General features: G+C 35.9%; 1 protein-coding gene and 2 pseudogenes across 1 annotated transcript in view; 1 reads left to right on the top strand and 2 right to left on the bottom strand.

Annotated features, from left to right (window-relative positions):
* Nucleotides 1-5272, top strand: part of LOC123561452 (uncharacterized) — a 29444-nt gene extending 24172 nt beyond the window's left edge. Inside the window, exon 7 of the transcript XR_006688424.2 lies at nt 4059-5272. The gene's annotated coding sequence lies outside the window, so the exon portion shown is untranslated. The remainder of the gene's footprint in view (nt 1-4058) is intronic.
* Nucleotides 5273-5408: 136 nt separating this feature from the next.
* Nucleotides 5409-7505, bottom strand: LOC123561451 (glutathione peroxidase-like; annotated as a pseudogene).
* Nucleotides 7506-10708: 3203 nt separating this feature from the next.
* LOC123560700 (glutathione peroxidase-like) lies at nt 10709-12992 on the bottom strand (annotated as a pseudogene).
* Nucleotides 12993-19357: the final 6365 nt, after the last annotated feature.

The raw sequence follows: 19357 nt of genomic DNA, 5'->3' as shown, positions 1-19357 counted from the left end.
TCGGCGATTCACTGCAAAATGTATATTACTGCGCCGGACGAACGGTAACTCTAATAATCAGCGGGAGACAACTTAGGTGTCAGCACGTGTATTATTTATAAAACCTGTCGATGCTTATAATTTCTTATCAAATAACGAAACCCATTCAGAAATTCGTCTTTAATATCAGAAAATTATTAATTTCTATGGACATTTATCAAAAATTATGACTTACAGTGGACTATTTCGCGAATCGAACTCATTTCCCATTTTAGTTGTGAGGCAATTCCATTATACTTTTTGACAACAATAACAAAATACAAAATGAATTAATAAAGTCACATATAAACCGGCTGCTACTCAGCTCAGTGTAGTTGTAATTACAACATCATATTTGTTAATTACGTTATGAGATAAAGTTTTTCTTTGAACTGCATTATCAATTATGTATAGGATAGACAACGAGTGCCGTTGTCTACGGGATATATACAACGAGCAAAGCGAGTTGTATATATCCCGTAGACAACGGCACGAGTTGTCTATCCGACTTAGACCACGTGACATAAAAACTGTCCCACGCGTTCTATAGAAATTAGGATTAACGTGTTTTTATAAGAGTGATATTATCTTTGTACCGTTAGCGCCAATCTGACTAAAGTACATCTCCTATTTTACGCTACGCATAGGATCTGAAAACGACCTATTCATTGCCTCGTTCTGACGGCTCTTTCGCTAGCCAATCAGAGCCTAGCTTACAACATCTTGCAAATCTACATGTAGCATTGACTTTTGATATTTACAATTCTTATGTCGTAATGTATTAGATAGCCGGTTAGCTCAGTCGGTAGGCCACTTGCTTTGTAAGAGAGGGGTCCCGGGTTCGAGTCCTGGAATAACCGCATATTTTTCTTATCCTTTGACAATCGAACAAGTCGTCTGATTGGATAACATAAAAATAGCAATAATGGAAATCCAAAATATACAGAAGACGAATGTGAATAGGTCGTTCTCAGATCTTCGTTTAGAAGATCAAGTACTTTAGTCAGATTGCCGTTAGCGCTTGACAGTAGGGCATATGAAAGAATGCAGGTTATTTTGTATAAATTAAGTTTTACTCAAATACCGGATTTACTAAAATTTGACGTTCATTAACACTTTGAGTCATTTGCAATCGCAAATGCTGAACAGTTAAATATGGATTTCTCAAAAATAACTCAAAATTGAACTGCTGAACAATTAGCTTTTGTGAGGAGTTAGTATGTTGGCGAAACACGATGACAGATACGTTGATTCAAGAAGATAGCCATGTTCCGAAACTACAAAAAAGGCTGACAGCAAATCGGAGGTAAACATGTTGGATAAAAAAATTACTGTTGTTTGAAGTAATCTGGTATTTTAAGTATGGACTAGAGCTTACTGGTATATACATAATCACATACAAATTATCAGACTCTATTAGAAATCACTTTTCAACAATCGGTATAAAGTGACAAAATAATTATGGTTATATTCATTTTTTGTTCTTATTTAAACAGGAACCAGTGCCGGTGTTTATTTATTTATTTATTTATTTTGTCAGGATATAGTTAGTGCGTAGATGCTCGTACGACTACGAACACTTTTTACTATATCGTGCCTTCATTGTAAGAATGATGCAGTCGTTCTACTTTCTAACAGGGCCCAGTTGTTCGAAACTTTAACGGGGTGTTAGTTTAGTTCAGTTTATACTTGTTTAAATTTATGACGAAAGTATTTTAAGCTTACTGTAACCACTCTCGAGTCCGTTTCCTAGGAAAACCAGTTCTGGGGTCATATGAGAAGTCATGGTCGTGACCCCAATGATGCTCGAACCCACGACCCCTGCATTAAGCTGTTAAACTAACCGCCTGCTAAATTTCTATTCAAGATACTAGTCTTGGTGGGTGAAAAAAACTAATATGATGTTTTAATTTTACTGTAAAGATGATTTAGTGTGTATAATCCTTAACAGGTACATTTGTTTTTGTAAGTTTTCTAAACTGTCGAAATATACTGATAAAGTTAATCGACCGTTAGCTCAATCGCCTGTTAAAGTTTCGAACAACTGGATCCCGTTGTTTGCAAATGTAAGGATCGTGCTGACATGTCTATTTTATAACAAGTTAACATAAAAGTTACAACTGTTGGAAAAGTTTCAGTGAATGTGTAAATTACGTATTTACCAAGTTGGTTCTACGCTACAAATATGTAGTTTCTTGTAATTCAATTTGAGTTTTATATTTATAGTTATTCAAGTCTTGTATTTCAGTCATGTGAATCCTTTTATTGAAATCCAATAACATGTGGTCATTTTTACGATATTGATATTTAGACGTTGTCAACTGATTTTACCTCCAAGTCAGTCTTATTTCCTATCCCATTGTTAACTGTTGAGAATATTGCAAGGTCATTTAACTCCGGCGTTAGCCTGTATTTTTAGATGGTAAATTGACACGAAATTCACGCGTTTTTTGCCCAAGTTTCCCCCCGATATATATACAACGCTACTGTTGTATATGGAATATAATAGGGTTATTATAACAGTAGCTTGATCTGGGATGCAGTATTCGGCTCGAGTGGATTTTGCCAGATCGGATCTCACGAGGCGCGCAAGCGCCGAGTGTGATCCGACCTTGCAAAATCCACGAGAGCCGAATACAAAGTCCCAGATCTGGCTACTGTTATAATGACCCTTTTATTATATACCTTTACCATTTTGATTCTTGTTTTGTTCTTGAACGAAATCTTCAATGTTTATCGATATAAAATGGAGCTTAGTGAAGTTTTTATGTGCGCTATTTATAGTAATGTGTCGGATCATGCATATTAATGAAAATAGTCCGGCAGCATGCAATACGGAAGGTACAATACGGAATTTAAAAGGTACAATGCGGAATTTTTGTCTGTCTCTTCATATTTAATTGTGAAATACAAGCCGATTTTTTACAGAATTTATATAGGTATATAATAAAGACGGATACAAGTCTGCTTTGCGATTGACTATTTACGGATTATCGTGGTCTAATTACGTTTAGATTATATTGCATTTACAACTGGTCTGACCCAGATTTTTACGTGAATGACAGCAGTCTCGTGCAACTCGTGCAAACAGATTTATGAAAAGTATGGTAGAGAATTCAAGGACACATTATAAATAGCATTAAAGTGAGGATAATTGTATATTCGTCCAGTTTTGATCATTGACATTCCTGCTGTGTACTACTAAGTTTTGTGAATGGCATATGAAAACTTTTATTGTTACAGAAGTCGAGTGGCTTGCAATAATGGCCAAGAAATGGTTCCATTATTAATTTTCAACTATAGTGCATTTAAATATCAAAACACATTCAATGTATTGTCTTAAAAATCCCTAAAATAATGTATGAAATTGGGTTGTGAGGTCCAGTCAATGTGTATATGTGCAAAGTAACTTTTAGAAGTTACTTTGCACATATACACATTGACTGGACCTCACAACCCAATTTCATACATTATTTTAGGGATTTTTAAGACAATACATTGAATGTGTTTTGATATTTAAATGCACTATAGTTGAAAATTAATAATGGAACCATTTCTTGGCCATTATTGCAAGCCACTCGACTTCTGTAACAATAAAAGTTTTCATATGCACTACTTTGTAAACAAACTAAATACTGTGTTTTAGCTTACATATGCAAAATGAAAATAAAGACAGAGAACGTATTTCACTTTTTTCTTTAAATTAGAATCTGTAGGATATTGATAAATGTTTGGACAAGGTAAAGCGCTATTATTTTCGCATAAAAAAATTAATTGTTGACTTTGAATGTACACAACAAGTCGTATGTAATTCAACAATAACTTTCTTGTTTGAGATTTTTTTCCATTTCTATTTTAGTGAGCAATCATTTGTGTACTTATAATAGTTGAAACAGTATCCATTTCATGTGCCAAAACTTTGTACTTTTACAGGTAAATTTTATCATACCCCACCCACCTTTTTTCTAATTTTAAAGTCTGCTTCCCCTTAACTGTCCATTCTTCTGTCTGCGCTTTAACAATCTTAATTTTCCTTGCAGGGATTCAGTTACGAACGGAACAGGTACCGGACCCGACAGATTGGGACGGGAAAATGGAATGCCCAAGGTATGCTGTTTTCAGGTGGGCCGAGCAAAACCAGCAAGCTGCCGCTCATTATGAATGCCCACCGGAAATCCGTTGGCGAATATGTACTACCGGTTACGAAAAACACGTGGTAGATGTCACACGCGGTTCGGAAGAACAAAGTTATATCGTAACTGCTTTGCGCATCATGAAATCGGAATTTCAGAGCTTACAGGATGTTTGGGAGCCACCTCAACTTGTTACAGTTCTACGTTCATACTATCTAAAACACATTGCATTTTACTGCATATTGTATCTTCAATAATAAATAAGGTCGGCTTACTGGGCGTCCGTCAGGCGCTTGCATATTTTCTAGACTTTCTTGAAGTTGTTTTGGAAGAAAAACGACTTCCTCACTTTTTCCATGCTAACGAATTTGTAGTATACATGTTCCCTACATATGAAATGAGCTGCAATAGTCTGAGGTATGACTTATTTACTGGCAAGGCGAAGGGTTCGTTGGAACAAGCAGAACTGTCTTTTAAAAGGCTCAGACTAAAGCAGACATTATGCGAAGACGTGTTCACTTTCCCTGAATATGCAGAAATATTTAGAAAGTACATACAAGCTGGAAAATATTACACTGGCCCCTGCAGGCCTCATAAAATTGTATAGACCTTGTAACTTTGTAATAATTGGCATTGGTGCTGCACTTTTTAATGGTTCATTTGCCGGGAAGTAAAGGCAGAAAGGTTGCATCCATTTTAAGTGAACGTAGACAATAAAAGTTATACTAGCTGTAGTAGCACCGTAACCCGAGCCTCTATTTTACAAGAGCACAAAGACTTGCAAAGAAGAGTTGATGAAGTCAGAACGTTCATTGTTTTTATTTTTCATCAAATTCTATGTCAATTCTACCATCTTATACTGTTACGATGACAACGTCAACTCTTTTGTTTGTTGTATATATACAAATGTAGTAACATTATACATCATGTCAAGAATCTTTGGTTCTCCAGTAAAAATTAAGAACGGTCCTCGGGATAAGATTCCCGAGTTTTGGGGGCTTTATCTGGGGCATCAAAACTGAAACCAACAGGAAATATTCAGGGACTTAAGCGTCTACTGTTTCATGCATTAGTCTTTAATAAATGTTTCTTCGCAGGAGTCGTCTTTGTGGGTAAACTTTATCTACTTCATTTAGGGGAGACCGGGGATAGTTGTTACAATACAAATAGACTTAGAATAAAATACTGTTTGTAATTTTGTTTCGTGTCATATTTTGGAGACAAATATTTATAATACTGTGACAAATAAAGACGAAATAGTATTTAGTGTATGTTGTTTATTTTAGTTATGTTATCGAGATACAAGTTGAATGCACAAGACCTGTATCTGTCAAACACTTCATTGTCCATCTACAGGTTAGCCCTGATTAGGATAGACAATTCATTGAAACTAAAATCAAACAATTACAAAATAAACAAAGAAGACTTATACATTGTAAAAAATATATGGAATATATCAGACATATTTGTTGTTTTTCGATTGTTTTAAATTTCTCATGGAACACTTATCCAACAATACTTGGTCTAGCAGCTGAACTGCCCGATGAGCCAGAAGACTTCAGTTTCGCTAGTTCGAGTTTAATGTCTGCTAGAAGTTGCGTGTCTGAGGACGGATCGACTGTCTGCGCATATCTATAAATAGGTCTTCCATCTGGACCAATCAGAAACTTTTCGTAGTTCCATCGGATGTCTTCGGTGTAGACCGGACTGTACAAGATTGGCGTGTAGATCTTACGGTACACCGTTGGACAAAGAGACTGCAAAACCAATATCAATAAAATATTTAATCGGTTTATACAAGGAAGCTCTTTACCCTCACTCTCTTGCTTAGTATGATATAATATGAAATTTAAAAAAAAACTAAAAGAATAAAAAAAATGGTATACAAAATGCAAGTGATAAACGTTTGTACAGTCTGAACTTTCGGTATGAAGTTTCAAAAGATTGTACTGTATATAGTAGAAATTCATGTTCCGGCGAAACATGCTGTCATTGTGTATAGATTGCCGCATTCCTTTGCATTTTACACATACATATTCTGACTGTAAGAACATTTTTATGCACTTAAAACATTGGTTAATTTTTGGCGACTTTTTTGTCATTCATTAAGTAAATGATTATTGACTATTAGTTATATATTATTTGTCTGTTATTCCTTTTTCTCTCTATTCTTTTTCATTACATTTATAGATAAAACTTCCACTAAAACTTAGAACACGTGGAATAGAAAACGCCAATCAATTAAATTCACAAAAAGATAACTATATATAAACACTCTTACCTTAAGATATGTAAACATCTTGTGTTCCTTGTACCCATTAACATCAACTTTCTCTGTAAGTGGAAAGTTTGGAACGAACCCGTTCCCAGGGCGGACGTATTTCAGTCCGTTCATCAGCTCAACGCCATTCCATGATGGTTCTTGCTGTAGATAGAAAACAACATACGCCGAATAATTTCTTGTTCTCAGTCCAGGAAGGTGTTACAATCGTAAGATAAAGTTGAATTTGATTATTGAAGGCAATAATGGCAAGCTGTTCCTGTATTAATTAACCCTTACCATGCTAGACACGACTGATTCTGCCTTTACGACCAGTGTAGATCATGATCAGCCTGTACATCCGTGCAGTCTGATCATGATCTGCACAGTTGGCCATTCAGTCAGTAATTTTTTGGGGGGTGGGGGGGGGGGGGGGCCTTTATATCGTTAAAATGGTACTGTCCAAATTGAAAGATGGACGAGTTCATTATAGAAATTTAGCAGGGTAAGGGTTAAATGTTACTTTTTCACGAGCTCAGATGTCCTACGTTGTGGTACGTGATCTTGGTTATCCGCTTAATTTAAGCCAGACAAAATGTATACGTTTTTAAACAAAAAAAAATAATAGTCTAAGAATTTAAAAGAGTGATATATGTCTGTGTCTTGGAAACTTAACTACGTGTATTTATTAACATGGCGATTCACCTATTTATAAATCATATATTAAAATGACTTACCAGGTAAAACTGATTACAGGGCACTCCCAGGGCCTGGAACCCTTCAGCACCATGGTTAGACTGTAGTGCATTCAGTCCATGGTACTGAACAACGTAGCCTCAGTAGGTAGCCACGTTGACAATCAACGTTACTTTCCCACGAAGCGCCGCTAAGTCGATCGAATCATTCCCATAAACGTTTTTTATAGAAAAATCAAATATAGTGCTGTTGCTAATAGATGGATCGCACGTGCTTCTTGGCGGAGTGTCTCCATCCACCTCGCTGGCGCCAACAAGCGCCGCTGTAAGCGAGAGAAGAGCGCCTATAGCGCTCCCTCCCTTCATGACTCGAAATCGACTAACAAATGACGAAGAACTCGGACAATAGCGAGTTATATACACACGTCCTTCCGAGCTTATCTTATCAATTTTCATATCATAATGACATAAATGTTCGATATTTCAAAATTGTGTTAGTTAGTTTATACTAATTTATTTTAGCTCGATTGTGATGAAAGCTTCAAGCTTATTTGAACCACTCTCGAATCCGCTTCCTGGAAAAACCAGTACTGGTATTATATGAGAAGGCGCGGTCGTGACCCCAATGGGGCTCGAACCCACGAACCCAGGGATAAGCAGCCGACACCTTAACCACTAGACCACCGCTCTCCTTGTTGATTCCATGCTTCTGTAACCTTGACATTTCCTGCACTGCAGACAAGTTTATTGTTTTGCAAAAAGTCCTATTTATTTTATGTTCTCCAGTGAATTATAGAGTTTTCTCAGTGAAATAAAAGTGATAATCCACAGTTTTGAAACAGCAGATTATCATTTTTATTTTCACTGTTTTTGCCGAACTTGTTCCGGTCCTCCGTCGCAACTGAAGTCAAATTGTATACCTGGCGTTATGAATACCGGGGACCATAATGACGATGACGTCGATAAAATGACGTCATTTGTGTTATGCTTTCTGTTGATCTTTCCCGCGATTTTCGACATTTTTATAAATTACGAAAAAAAAAGAAGAGTTTTACACATGAAATAAAAAGAAAATTTGTTTGTTTCAGTGAAATATCAATTTTATTTCACTCGTGAGCACCAAAAAAAGTCATTTTCACTCGTAGCTACGCCACTCGTGAAAATATCAGTTTTTGATGCTCACTTGTGAAATAAAATTGATATTTCACTGAAACAATCAAATATCCTCTATGTATCGTTCTCAATAGACTGGCATCAGTCGTTAGAGGCATTATATGTAAAGCACCTGGCCATAAAATCAATCCTCTCTGATAGCACTTTTTGAAAAAAATTACAATATTTCTTGCCTCTGAGCCTAGAGAGAAAAAAAATGGATTTCTGAGAAAATATGTCAGTATGAAGAAAGAAATTAATATTATTACATATTATTTGATCTCAACAGACTTTGTAAGTCTACGTTTTCAAGGGCGAGTCTCCTTTAATGAAGTCAAATATAATAGAAAGAAGGCAAACAAGTCCAACATTAGCTAATGTGAGCTTTTGAACCGATTTAATTAAGGAGATTTACCATTATTTGATAAGAAAATACATTTCTTCGCCTTATTTCCACAATGCTGTAATTCCATATTTAGCAAAATTGCTAGTGAATTTGTGGCCTTGTAGAAGGCTAAATTTTAGTTCAATAAGGATGTAATTAGTGTAACATGTAACATTCCAGGAAAGTGTCATGCATGTGCAACAAGTTGTTCCTTGGAAATGGTCCGGTGATAATCTCATTATTCCACATGGCCTTCCTTAAAGATATGAAGGTAGCAGTTCGCCGAATATGCCTATATCAGCTAGTATCTAGTGCCATTTTCCAGCCTAGTAAAAGCCATTTTCAAAATTAATATTTTATTTTAATCAGAATTGAATAATAAACACTATTTTAAGACAAACTTGGTATATCATTTGCATATTTGGGGCAAAATTAAGATTTTTTTCCGGGAAAAGCTAAATCCTGATTTTTTTAAGGTGCAGATTTTTAAGGTAATTCCCCACAGCTTGTTTACACATCAGGGACCTCATTTTATACAGGAATGACAGAAATTGATAGCTGATTTCTTTGCTAAAGAATAATGGAATTAAGAAAAGTTAGGCCGTGCGATATTGTAAAATGAAAAGCTGGCAAATTCTATGCATTTCACACGTTTTTTTTCATGTACGGGCGACCTATCTTAGAGGGACATAATTCCGACACTATAGCCATTCTATCAAACTGGAAGTTAGCATGACTTATGTACAATAGCTGATTGTAGCAAAACTTTGAAATTTATTATAATGCTTGTAATTTACAAGATGGCGGATATCTATATGGGATTCATGAACTATATGTAAATAAATATGCACATACACATACGTATGTATGTAAGTCTTTGAGGAATTCTATGAGATTTTGCGTGAATTTTATTGTATATTCTCTCTGGCATTTTAAGTCATTTTCAGTAATATAATATCAAGTTTTTCAATCAGGTTTTCAGAGGTTTCATTCAACAATTTGTTTTTTCAAAGAGTCTGTATTCAACATTAATTGGAAGGCAGCAGGGCGGTCTGTCGTACGCTATATATATTTAAAGTTCTCAGTGAAATGTATTGGTGCTGGAATTTGAAGTCGTAGCAAAACATGCAAAAAGTACCTTGGATGTCAGGCTTTCAGATGTTGTTCTTTCTGTTTGAAAATGTGCGTGTTTTACAGATTTATCAGAGTGTTGAAGACGCTGTATAAGCATGTAAGTCTTTGTGAAATTCATTGTGATTTTGTGTCAAGTTTATTATTTATTCTGTCTTGTACCTACAGTCACTACTAGAAAAAAAGGATCTTGTCTTTCAGGCTATCAGATGTTTCATTGAAGCATTTGCTCTTTGAAAATGTGTCTGCCAGAACAATAGTATTAAAGGTTAGATGACAGGCATTGAAACGGTCTGCCGGAAGTAGGCCTCATAGGCATTCATTGCAGTTTTGTGTCTTAAGTTTCTTGAAGTCATTGGATATTCTTCCTGGCATTTGAAGTTTCTTGAAGTCAGTTGATACTCTTATTGGCATTTGAAGTCGTGTGATTTAAAATTTTGATTTGAATCAAGTTGTAGAATTTTAATAAAAGGAAAACATTGAGATGAAAGGGAAGTAATTCAAATTGTCTACATTAACAACACCTTTAAAGGGTAATAATACTTATCCTGAAATCTTAGAAAAGTATCTTTTAAGTCATTTCAGTAGTTCTGAAATTATTTCAAAAAGTAGAATAAGACAAAGAGCTATAAAAATAAATAGATTGGCAACTTGAAAGGCATATAGAGCAAATCTCGCCAACCTCCCGTGACAAAAAAACGAGATCTCGTTTACCGGAAGTGGCGCTTTCTCCACGCGCCATTTTGTATGCGAAAGCAATTATTCATCGGTAAAATGATTATCACCGAATGACCACTGCAAATGCTTACGCCATCTTGCTCTGCCACTATAACTGTTCTTCTGTAGATTTGGGTAAACGTTGGATATATGTTTAGTTGTTATAATTTTGAGGCAAAACATGATCATAATTCTGGGAGTCAGGTAAAACAGTATAAAGTTTTCATTGTTTATTTTAGTTCTGCTATTAAGATACAAGTTGAATGCACAAGTACCTGTATCTGTCGAACAGATCATTGTCCATCTACAGGTTAGCCCTGTTTATGAAAGACAAATCATTGAAACTAAAATCAACAAATACAAAATAAACACAAAGACTTATAACATTGCAAAAAGATAAATTCAAATGATAAATATGTGTTGTTTTCGACTGTCTTCTCGCGGAACACTTATCCCACCACACTTGGGCTAGCAGCTGAACCGCTCGGTGGTCCAGAAGACTTCAGTTTCGCTAGTTCGAGTTTAATGTCTGCTAGGAGTTGCGTATCTGAGGCCGGATCGACTGGCGACGCATATCTATGAATAGGTCTTCCATCTGGACCAATCAGAAACTTTTCGTAGTTCCATCGGACATCTTCAGTGTAGACTGGGCTGTACAAGATTGGCGTATAGATCTTACGGTACACCGTTGGACAAAGAGACTGCAAAAAATATTTATGGCTCATGGATTTACAAAAAAAATCTGTTATTTACGTACGTATAAATGTACGTGTGTGTTTATGTATGCATAGATGTATGCATAAAGCGCAGTTTACCATCAGGTGTATGTTTTGAAATTTGTAAGACATTTAGAATGAGGAGTTTTCGGTATTTGCCGTCTGATAAGGAGTTTATCTGACTAAATTCACATGAAAGTTCGGTCAATTTTCTCTCTCTTTTTTTTACGGCATTTATATAATTATTTGAAAGGAAAATGTATGCATATTCTTACTTTAAGATATGTAAACATCTTGTGTTCCTTGTAACCATTAACGTCAACTTTCTCTGTAAGTGGAAAGTTTGGAACGAATCCGTTTCCGGGACGGACGTATTTCAATCCGTTCATCAGCTCCACTCCATTCCATGATGGTTCTTGCTGTAGACAGATAACAAACAAGCTTGAAATGTTTCAATACTTAGCTCAGACAATTTATAATAGATAAAAATACTAGTATATACATGTAATATAGAACTACTTATTACAAACTTGTATTGCATATCAAAGTTTTCGTATATCTAATGCTTTGAAAAATCAGGTTTAAATCCAATTGCACTTTGAGGAAAATCGTGGTATATAGTGTTCAGTTGTTAATTTACTTTACGATATATATTGTACAGTGCAATAGTTAATTACCTTCATTCAATATTTTATCATGATCTGATAACATAGATCGCGTGGACAGATTAGAACATTTTTCTTAAGAAGTCTGTTATGACATCAAGTTGTCGCATGATGATCAGTTGATAACAACATGGATAAATGAAGTTCAACTCAATTTCAACATATTTCAATGAACATGTTATTAAACAAAGGCCTTCGCGTGGTTTATCGTAGAATTTGCCATGGTTCAGAGGCTTACATATTTAACCACTCGGACGTAACCGTAGTAAATCAGACGATCAAACGCGCGAATGCCTTGATAATTTTAAAAAAAAAAACAAAACTATGCGAAAGTTTTGCACTTGATGCAAACGTCATCGCACGCTTTGACTTCAAATGTCATGAATACTTTTAGACACTGTTGCAGACGAAAAACAACATAGCGGACAGATGTTTCATGTAAAATTTGTTCGGCAGTGACATCCAAGAGGATAACATTTTTATAATATATTGCAGTATATCGCGATTTTCGCGCTTTTAAGTAGAGGCAGACACCAGGTGTCCTTCAGGGCATTATTTCTGGTACGTGCGGTCACCTGGGGAAAACGTGAAAGTCGTTTGGATAGCGTCTTCATGTGGAAGAATTCTACATTCCAAGCAAAGATTCGAACCCACAGCGGAGCTGGGCAATGTGTTGTAAAGTCGGCGACCTTAAACGCTTAACGAAGGATGTCCCTTTAAATCTATATGCGTTTTATCAATTATACATGTATATTAGAGTGACTTACCATATTGAACTGGTTACAGGGTACACCTAGAACCTGGAACCCTTCAGCACCATGGTTAGACTGTAGTGCATTCAGTCCATGGTACTGAAAAACGAAACCTCAGTAGGTAGCCACGTTGACAATCAACGTTACTTTCCCACGAAGCGCCGTTAAGTCGATCGAATCATTCCCATAGGCATTATTTATAGAAAAGTCAAAAATAGTGTTGTTGCTAAGAGATGGATCGCACGTGCTCCTTGGTAGGGTGTCTCCATCCACCTCGCTGGCGCCAAAAAGCGCCGCTGTAAGCGAGAGAAGAGCGCCGATTGCGCCCCCTCCCTTCATGATTATGATTCCTCGTTCAAATGGACGGAAAACCGAAACATCTACGTATTTATACGCTTATCTTACATTTTGAAATAATTTGATGCCATGTACATTGACCTAGGCATATTTGGAGTGCAATAATAGTCTTATGACATGTTTGTCAATGTAGGCGACCGATAAGTCAAAATGTTCATTAAGTTCAGCGTGATTGTTCTACGAAGGTTCACCTTGAACGGCTGTCTTGAATGACATTTACATTTTGAAATTTTATTGATAGTCGATGCGTATTAATTTCAGTCTTTTGGGAATCCACCTCAGTTTTACTTTGTATGGTAACGATATGTTAAACTATAATTATACTGAAATGCAGCTTTGTCATTGAAAACCATAAAGTTGAAAAACAGGCCTAACATTTTGAAAGAGCAAAACAGAGTTATGAAACCTGAACGGTAGAGTACATGTCTGGCTAACATGGAATGAACAAGTGTGTTAAGTTTCCCTCCTTGCGATCTTAACAAACAAAATTTATAAAACCTGCTAAGGCGGAGAAGGAGCACAACTTTGTAAATATTTAAAACTAGAAGTACGAGACATATACATTGCTAATTAGATCATCAAAATGAACAAGTGTGTTAAGTTTCAGTTCATTTCAGTAAGCGAATATAGAGATCCAGTTTAACCAAAATTGCCACGTCGAAATAGCATAACTTTTTGTGCAGTTCTTGACAGATCGTCAGTAGGTTCAATTGATTCCCACTAGTGGTTACGGAGGCTGGTAAATATTAACGTAAACTTTTGCTGTAAAAATCCGCGTGCTGTATGAAGTGCAATAAGAAAAGTATTTTTGTATGTTGCAATCTTTGTGTAATTTGGTCATACATTTTTGTAACATTATGGCTGAAGGTGAAGCGCGTAGAACGTTTTATTAAATTAATTCAATTACCATAGCTACGCATTTAAACCGGCGCAGTCGCTTTTTATCAGTCCTGATTTGCATTGGATTTCTTCACACAGACAGTCCACCTATTTACCTGAAAATATGTCAAAGTGCAGATACACGTCAGTGCAACATGCATCGAAAGTATGGCGTCATTCGGATGTTGGAGGTGGAAGTAAATGAGCCGCGCCATGAGAAACCATCATAGTGGCTTTGCGACCAGCATGGATCCAGACCAGCCTGCGCATCCGCGCAGTCTGGTCAGGATCCACGCTGTTCGCTAATCGTTTCTCTAATTGCAATAGGCTTTGAAAGTGAACAGCATGGGTCCTGACCAGACTGCGCGGATGCGCAGGCTCGTCTGGATCCATGCTGGTCGCAAAGCCACTATGATGGTTTTCTCGTGGCACGGCTCCTTTGATTTCGTCATTGGTTCGCATAGATAATCACACTGTTGATAAGTTATTTGGAGATGTTAGAAAACATCAACTGATGAAACAGACGTTGGAACAATGTTCGGTCATCTGTGTCGTGATATAAACGATCCGCAGAAAGCCCAGAATTGCTAAAGGTCTGCAAAGGTCGAGGGAGAAACAAACAAAAAACGTTAAAATCACGACTAAAACTTGTTATCAAAACTAGCAAAAGGAATTTACAGATATAAAACACTGCAAACTTTGAAGAAAGCAATGAAGTCACGACGTCGTAAACGTCGTTGAAACACAGGCGCTTGAAGCTCTATCAATAAATATACATGTGCATTACCATATCCCATCACCTGATATACTCTTCTAGTCTGTTACACTGATCTGTCTTAGCGAATACAGATTAATATATAATATAAACGCGTGGAAGAGTCTAATACTCTTCATATGCATTACCATATCCCATCACCTGATATACTCTTCTAGTCTGTTACACTGATCTGTCTTAGCGAATACAGATTAATATATAATATAAACGCGTGGAAGAGTCTAATACTCTTCAAGAGATCTACCCTGCACATGTATATATTTCATTGATAGAGCTTCAAACACCTGTGGTTGAAATAGGCTCATTTTCAAGAAAGCAGACTCGCATCTATATGATGTATGCGCGCATTATGTGTATAATATACAAGTGCGTTTAACCTAGGTTTATAGTATATATCCAATACGTATGTACGTTCAATGTTAGGGAATTAATGCCTTCCATCTAGATCAGTCGGTAACCCAGACGATCCCGTGGAATTAATTTGCATTTGGCCATTAACTGACAATCCCATAAATATGGTGTCATTTAGAAATTAGGTTGATATCGAAATACATACAGCCAAATCAAATATGAAATGAAATGATGTAAGAACATGAAACTGCTTAAACTGTAACCCAATTCTAAAGTTCCGTTATCTGACCTATTTACATTTAAAATTGGAAAACTTGTGTCTTAAAGATCACGAACAGCCACAAGAAGTAGAGACATGACGCACTGAAAGTGATTGTGGACATATGTATTAATCATTTTTGTTGTTTTTTGTTGTTGTTGTTTAGAAATGAAATAAAGCCCTTTTTTAGTTAAAAAACGAAGAGTGTCCTGCAATAAGTATCAGATATCTAACTTTTTTAAAGAAACGGGCTTAGATTGGAATATCATGAATTTTGTTAACATTTCCCAGCGTTTTATGAGCGTGTGTTACAAGCTTTGAGCAAAAGGCCAATTAGCAGATATTGCATGCCATGACAAGCAGGTAGACGGAATAGAATCCATGGCAACTGATTAACGTGTCGCCAGAACAGAACTGAAACAACACCGGGGAATGAAGTAAAACTTAATTTCTTATCAAACCAACAGAATGTTAATCTACACAGTTTTAGGTCATCATCTACAGACCAAAGTGTTCGCACTTACTGTCATTTTCACCTTGAAATAAAACGTGGATAGTAATTTTTCTCTTACATCAATTAGCCCATTGCAAAATATCGCTAGATATCGTCATCTCAGCATAAATACAAATAAAGAGAAATAAATCAATGGTTTCGCACTGATGCAATTGTATGTTCAATGTTTTATTTTTACAGACATTCTTTTTGAAACAGTAAGTCACGAAAGGTCAAAATTAAGACTGGTACAGACACTGGGAGAAGGAGATCAGGCGTGCCAGTCGTGTTGGTGTTGTCCCAAAATATCTATTGTCACGGTAAATAAATAAAGATGTAAAGACTGCATTACACATGCCCCTGAAAACTCATGTCAGAATAAAATAAAGTCAAAATGGGGCGAACTCAAAACAACAACAGCTGTCCGTAAGACAGCGCACTCTACCTTTCTCAGTGCTTGACTCAAAATTAGAGCTTTGCCAGTAAAAACTTTATAAAACTTCAAACAGTCTAAGTTAAAAAGGGGCATAACTCAGACAACATTCGAACCAAAGTTATGGGGTTTGTTTCTCTAAGTGTACACTTTGATAGTTAATAACTATTTTAAGTTTCAAGTCAATAGCTTTGATAGTAACAGATATTTGACTTTATCAGAAACTTAAACAAAAAAATTCTAAGTCAAAAAGGGGCATAATTCCATCAAAATTCAAATCAAGAGTTATGGGGATTGTTTCTCCTGGTGTAGACTTTGATAGTAGATAACTATTTAAAGTTTCAAGCCAATAGCTTTGATAATAACAGAGATATCTGACTTAAAACAAGAGGGCCATGAAGGCCCTGTATCGCTCGCCTGACCTATTGACTTAAAGATCACCAAGATTAACATTCTGACTAAGTTTCATGAAGAAACAGTCATAAATGTGGCCTCTAGAGTGTCAACAAGCTTTTCCTTTGATTTGACCTAGTTTTTGACCCCACCTGACCCAAATTTGACCTTGACCTATAGTTCATTAAGATTAACATTCTGACCAAGTTTCATTAAGATACGGTCATAAATGTGGCCTCTACAGTGTAAACTAGCTTTTCCTTTGATTTCACCTGGTGACCTAGTTTTTGATCCTACATTATCTAGATTCAAACTGGACCTTAAAATCACCAAGATTAACATTCTGACCATTTTTCATGAAGATACAATCATAAATGTGGCCTCTACGGTATTAACAAGCTTTTCCTTTGATTTAACCTGGTGACCTAGTTTTTGACCCCAATGGAACCCAATATCGAACTTGTCCAAGATTTTATTAAGGGTAACATTCTGACCAAGTTTCAATAAGATTGGGCTAAATTTCTGACCTCTAGAGTGTTAACAAGCTTTTCCTTTGATTTGATGTGGTGACCTAGTTTTTGACCCCAGATGACCCAATATCAAACTCGTTCAACATTTTATTGCGTGTAACATTCTGACCAGGTTTCATTAAGATTGGGCCAAAAATGTGACCTCTAGAGTGTTAACAAGCTTTTCCTTTGACTTGACCTGGTGACCTAGTTTTTGACCACAGATGACCCAATATCGAACTTGTCCAAGATTTTATTAAGGGTAACATTCTGACCAAGTTTCATTAAGATTGGGCCAAAATTGTGACCTCTAGTGTTAACAAGCTTTTCCTTTGATTTGACCTGGTGACGTAGTTTTTGACCCCAGATGACCCAATATCAAATTCGTTCAAGATTTTATTGCGGGTAACATTCTGACCAAGTTTCATTAAGACTGGGCCAAAAATGTGACCTCTAGAGTGTTAACAAGCTTTTCCTTTGATTTGACCTGGTGACCTAGTTTTTGATCCCAGATGACCCAATATCGTACTTGTCCAAGATTTTATTAAGGGTAACATTCTGACCAAGTTTCATTAAGATTGGGCCAAATTTGTGACCTCTAGAGTGTTAACAAGCTTTTCCTTTGATTTGACCTGGTGACCTAGTTTTTGACCCCAAATGACCCAATGTCAAACTCATCCCAGATTTTATTGAGGGTAACATTCTGACCAAGTTTCATTAAGGAGGTAGGTTACCTTTATATTTGTATGTGCGCATGTCCAACCGGAAGCTAACGTGACGATTTACGACGACGTTTACGACAAACTAAATGTGTTTGTTTATTCATTCTTCTGAAAACAAATCATAGACCTGTCTTCGATCTGACGCTTTATGGTTTAATAATGCAGAAATAATGAATAAATTGCCGCAGAAACGCTTCAAAACAATGTTGCCTTAAAATGACGTCATTGACGTCATGACGTTACGTGTCAGTTACCGCGCAAAATTAATAGCTTTTATCTTGAAAGTACGTAATTCTGTGCATTTTCTTTATTCAACTATTTTCAAATAACCATTATTTGCTGAAATATTTTTTATGAGTCTTTTGCTCTGAAAAATAATCAATATTTTGCTTCTTTTATGTAGTTATATTGAAATGTTATGCGGAATGTAAGAAAATGGATGATGGTAACCAATGTTATTTGGAATATAGTTGGGTGAGAGGTTACTTGTTACGGCCATTTTCAAATAAAAAATCTAGCTGTTTGATTTGTGATACCTATTTTTCAGGTTCCGTTGATAATTTGTTACTTATATACTAAAATTAAGATCTAAAAGTGTTCAAATTTCAGTAGAAAATTGTGGTTTCTTGAATTGAATTGATGTTACCATGGAAACGAAGCCCGTGACCTATGTATCTAAATGTAAAATTCAAAAGCGTTGACACTAGTCTATTTAAGAAACACAGCTTCGGCTTTTTATTTTCATTTCAACAATATCCATGAGAATAATAGTAGCATGCTGAACGATTTTCCATGAAAAATGCCAGACGAGGGGTACTGCTGTAAGTATTCTAAGCTTTGAAATTTGTTTGAATAAATGCAGATAACACGAAAATATAACTTACGTTAGAAATAATATGTTTTAAAGCTACCTCAACTAGAAAGATAATCTTATTCAATATTATTTTATAAGAAATTACGAAAAAAAGCAAGATATAAGCCATTTTAAACATCTATGTTGCCATGGTTACTTTAAACTTTAAGAAAAATAGGGTACCATGTATAGTGCTTGGTATTTTGCTAATAATATTACCCAAATATTCCATGTTGGTCATTAACAGAATGGCACTTAAGCCGTCGAAAACCCCTATTTTTATACATAATTGTTCAAAAATGAGAGAAAATGCGTTACCATGGAAACACGAGCCCCGCGACATATACATTTTAAGCTTATATTAGAAAGCTAACGTGCATGCTAGTAAAATTATAGATTATGCTGACGTGTACGGATATCAATGAAACTAAAATACACTGAAAAGTGTTAAATATCCGTATTTTCCTTCTTCTTTCAATATGAAATACCTTTGGAGGGTCATGCTCTTCAAACCTAGATAAAAATTAAACTTGAAGGGACAGAGACAAACGAAACTGAGATTTTAGCAGTTAAAACTTCATATTACACGAAATACAAAAAGATGCTGCGGTTCAACTAATCTGAATTTACCCTTGTAACAAGGTAACCTACCTCCTTAAGATTGCGCCTAAATTGTGACCTCTAGAGTGTTAACAGTCAAATTATTGAC

The sequence above is a fragment of the Mercenaria mercenaria genome, chromosome 10 (genome assembly GCF_021730395.1).
Source record: "Mercenaria mercenaria strain notata chromosome 10, MADL_Memer_1, whole genome shotgun sequence".
NCBI lineage: Eukaryota > Metazoa > Mollusca > Bivalvia > Venerida > Veneridae > Mercenaria > Mercenaria mercenaria.
The sequence above is the reverse complement of the archived record's forward strand: the minus strand, read 5'-3'. Positions and strand labels throughout refer to the sequence as shown.